This window comes from Lipotes vexillifer, unplaced genomic scaffold (genome assembly GCF_000442215.2).
Source record: "Lipotes vexillifer unplaced genomic scaffold, Lipotes_vexillifer_v1.1 scaffold1393, whole genome shotgun sequence".
Classification (NCBI taxonomy): domain Eukaryota; kingdom Metazoa; phylum Chordata; class Mammalia; order Artiodactyla; family Lipotidae; genus Lipotes; species Lipotes vexillifer.
Window position 1 is genome coordinate 303109 of NW_006792736.1, and position 4722 is coordinate 307830.

Here is a 4722-nt window from a genome sequence, read left to right on the forward strand (position 1 = left end):
GTGGTAGATTGAATGTGAAAGATATGTATCAAGATGCAATGTGGGGGTTTTAGGTTGTTTTCTCTTTCCAGCTACTATTGAGAGCATTGTGTGTGCCCTCACTCAAAAAGTTTTGGACTTTTGATATATGAGTTAAGTCCTCATTGCTGGAAATGGTTAATTAAACAAACCATAATAAAACTCTCTATGAATATAAAATTAAAAAATACTGATGCCATGCATTTTTTCCAGATATCATGAAGGTGCACAAAATCCCCAGGGTCTTTTATGTAAACTGTTTTTATATGGTCCCTTTAGAAGACTGTTGAGGAGTCGCATAGGCGCTCACACATAAAAACAAACAGCTGGCTTGGTGATGTTAAGATTGGCGCCAGGGTGTTCCCTCTTGCGTAGGAGTCCTAGGTCATCCTGACGCCTTCCCATGAGGTCAGGCACACGTGGCTTTAATGTTTACACACACAGTTCCAGAATTCTGAACACCAGTGATCTAACAGTGGGGGAAGGGGTGGTCTGTATCTTACAAACTGTTTGATGACCTAGGTCATGAATACTGATAGAGAATAAGAAAGCCCTGATTGTAGTAAAACTTGCCTGGAGGGGAAATAGAGTAGATGCTTAAAGCAGGCTTTCCCTCCAGCCCCCAAATTGTTTATTTTAAACTATCATTACCACCCAAAGGGAGTTTTCTACTTTGAACTTAAAATAACTCGGACAAGTGAGTAAGTGCTTTAGTAACTAAGGACTGGATGTGACAAAGCTCTTAAGAGTGTCACTCTCTTTGGTAACCAAGCTGATTCAGACTCTTTTGGAAGCTTTTACGGCAACTCAACCAGCTCTAATACTATTACTACATACCTGCATGGGAACAGACAATTGGAGCCAGAGCTGCCATTTTCTCTGGTTTTAAAATTGTTTCTCACCCATTATTTCTGTTTTATTTGTGAAAATATGCCAATCTTACCACATATAAAAATGCTTTTCAAAATCACTGAATATATTTATATAGAATGACTTTGTTTAAGAGCTTTATATCTACAACAATACAGGGGAAAAACCCCTTCTTATCTGGTAGAATCATGATAAAGGGGGAGGAAAATGTGAGCGGTAATTTTGGAAAATATGTAATAATGGTAAGGTGGTGGTATCCATACAACTAAATACCAAGCTAGTATATTTAAACATGGAAAAGTGCCTAAAAGGGTGAGGGGAAACATGTTATAAATAAGGAGAATATAGAGTTTTCAGTGAATAAGTGCTCTATTACAAACTATGAACATTTAAAAGATTTGTTTCAAACTCTTTCCTACTTGTAACGAATTATCCAGGACTTTTTTTTAATCCATCTCTCTTTGAACTTTTAACAGATTTTTCTGGACTGTGGGTTAGAGATTCTGTGTGCATGTATGTGTGTTTTTTAATATGTTTTTATATTTTAGATCTAGCTATGTAAACTAGAGACATCTCCAGCTACTTGTAAGGTATTGCCACCTGGATTTCCACCACCTTTGCTTTAACATTTCAATAAAGCATTTGTCAGACTTGCAAAAATGTAGTTCATTTTCAAACAGAATCATAGACTGTTATTGGCAAAAAACCAAAAACTTTAGAGACTCTCTGTTGCATTAACAGATAAGAAAAAAAATGGAGGCATGGGAAGGTAAAGTCAGTTGCCTCAAATTGAGTAACAGGATATTTATCATTCTAATAATAGCCAATATTGACTAATTATTCACATTGTGTCTAGCACCATACTAGGCATTTCTAGAGATTATCTTATTCAATTCTCACATCACCTCGAATTTTTAAAATATTTATTTATTTATTTTGGTTGCGACGGGTCCCAGTTGCGGCATGTGAGATCTTCAGTTGCGGAACGCAGACTTCTTGGTTGCGGCATTTGAACTCTTAGTTGTGGCATGCATGCTGGATCTAGTTCCCCGACCAGGGATTGAACCCGGGCTCCCTGCATTGGGAGCTCGGAATCTGACCCACTGGACCACAGGGGAAATCGCCTCAGCACCTCTATGTTTGTTGGTGCTGTTATTATCCCCATTTTACTAAGGAAGAAACCAGGACATAGGATTAAATAATTTCCCTATACATTTTGAATTATTTTTTAAATGTGTCCTTAGCTACACTGTTCTTTTTTTTTTTTAATATTTATTTATTTTTGGCTGCTTCTGGTCTTAGTTGTGGCATGTGGAATCTTTTGTTGCAGCGTGGGCTCTCTGGTTGTGGCTTGTGGGCTCTCTAGTTGTGGTGCTTGGGTTTAGTAGTTGTGGTGCAGGCATAGTTGCCCTGCAGCATGTGGGATCTTAGTTCCCCACAAGGATCGAACTGGCATCCCCTGCACTGGAAGGCGGATTGTTAACCACTTGACCACCAGGGAAGTCCCTATACATTTTGAATTATCTTTAACATCTCCCCATTTGCAAATTTATCACTAAACCCTATAGAATATTTTACTATGGCCATTTGTCTTGCCTCTTTCCATTTCTGTTTCCCTCACCCTATTTTTTTTTTCACTCTGTTCCCTTGTGACTAATTTCTTCCTCCTTGGTGTTCTTGCCTGTATGAGCTTTCTCTCCTACCCTCTTCCAGCTTTTTCTGCTTTTCCCATATTGTTTTCCCTGGAATCTACATTGCCTCATTATTTCTAATGAATCGATCAACTCTAAACAGCTGGATGCCATCAAACAATCTTGTTTTTGGAGTTAGGAAGATCTAGGTTTTTTTTTTTTTTTTTGCCGTACGCGGGCCTCTCACTGTGGTGGCCTCTCCCATTGCGGAGCATAGGTTCCAGATGCTCAGGCTCCGGCCCATGGCTCACGGCCCCAGCCCTTCCACGGCATGTGGGATCTTCCCGGACTGGGGCACGAACCCATGTCCCCTGCATTGGCAAGCGGACTCTGAACCACTGCGCCACCAGGGAAGCCCGGCAGCAGCATCTTTGAATGCAGGGGACGGCCGGTCGTCACTGGCTTGCTCGTAGTGCCATCCCCTGGGAGGGGGTGCCTGCAATTTGGCATCATTATCTGGCTCTTTCCCCCCCCCAGCCAGAGAACCTGTGTCCCCTGCATCGGCAGGCGGACTCTCAACCACTGTACCACCAGGGAAGCCGGGAAGATCTAGTTTTGAATCCTGACTTGCCTTCTTATAAACTGTGTATGTTCTTACTCAACACAGCAGCTTTAGCCTCTCTGAATCAGCTTCCCCATCTGTAAAATGGGAACAGCTAAAAATCCTTATCTCACAATATATATCACAATGATTTTTCAAATTTCTTAATTATACCACTTAGTGAATGAAATATACCTTCTTCTTAAAGTCATTCTTCTCTATGCTGTCTGATTATTCTGATTTAGTTTCTGTTCATTATTCTCCTGGTTAGGTCCTCTGTTGCCTTAGTCCCATGTCTTTCTCGGTATTTGATTCTTTTCTTTCTTTTCTTTTCACTGATGTACATCTCCCAGTTTTTTTCCCCATAAATGGTGTGTAGGAGGAAAACTGAGTCCTTGCATGTCCAAAATGCCTTGAATTTTTCCTCAGAGTTAATTGATAAAATAACGATAGGATTCCAGGTTCAAAGTAATTTTTCCTCAGAACTTGGGAGACATTGGAGCATTGCTGTCTTTCATCCATTGTTGGTTATAAGATATCTGAAATAAATGTGATCCTTCTTTCTTAGATAACTTTTTAAAAAATTTAAGTGCTTATTTTGATCTTTATCTTTTCAGCTCTGAAATCCCACCAGAAAAGTAAAGGGTCACAGGAATATCTAAATCCAAATATATCTAGGAATGACTCTTTTAAAATTTATCCTTCTCAGCACTGAATGATCCTGTACAATCTGGGAAAAAAGTCCCTTTGTTCAGCTTTAGGACCTTTTCTTCTATTATACCTCTGATTATTTCTTCCCCTCTCTTTCTTTCTTCTCTATCTTTATGGAACTCACACAAATTGTACATTGGACCTCCTCAATTTATTTTTCTTGTTTATTGTATTTCTTTTCATATTTTCTACCTGTTTTCTCTGTATATTTTATTTTCCCAACTCTTTTGATTTTTTTAATGTTAATTGAATTTTAATTTCCAAAAGGTTTTATACCCTCTGATTGATTCTTTTTAATGGCAGTCTCTTTGTGGCTCAAATTCTATGGAATGAGTTAAATTTTGTAGAAAAATTACAGAAATAAAGAAAGAATTACATTCTATTCTATCTCTATGAAACAGTGCAACCAACTTGTACAAATGTATGTGTATACACTATATATTATATGTACAGAGATAATATATACATATATTTATAGTTTTACTGGTACTTTACTTTTAGTCCTTTTAAAAATAATAGTAGTGCTAGAGTCCATTACTGACTAATTTTCAAAACTTGGTGTGTGTGGTTTCTTAGTAAGCCCTCAGTATCCCCCTCATGCTTCAGTATTATAATCCCCAGGCATAGTGAGTGAGTGTGCTTATTATTCCTAGCAGTAGAGATTCATCCAGTGCAGATCTAAGGTGTGACTGAATAATTTCTGGGCCCTTGAAGATACTTTGCTCATCTTCATATCTTTTCCCTATTTTGCTGCTCAGTAACAGGTAAGTAAGAAAAGGAGGTGAAACAAATTTCACTATTTTGCACTGTTTAGTAATCTTTTAAAATGAGTGCAGTATCCATAAGGGCATAATCTTTTCCTAAGAGCCCCACTTCCCTAACTTTAGGGAA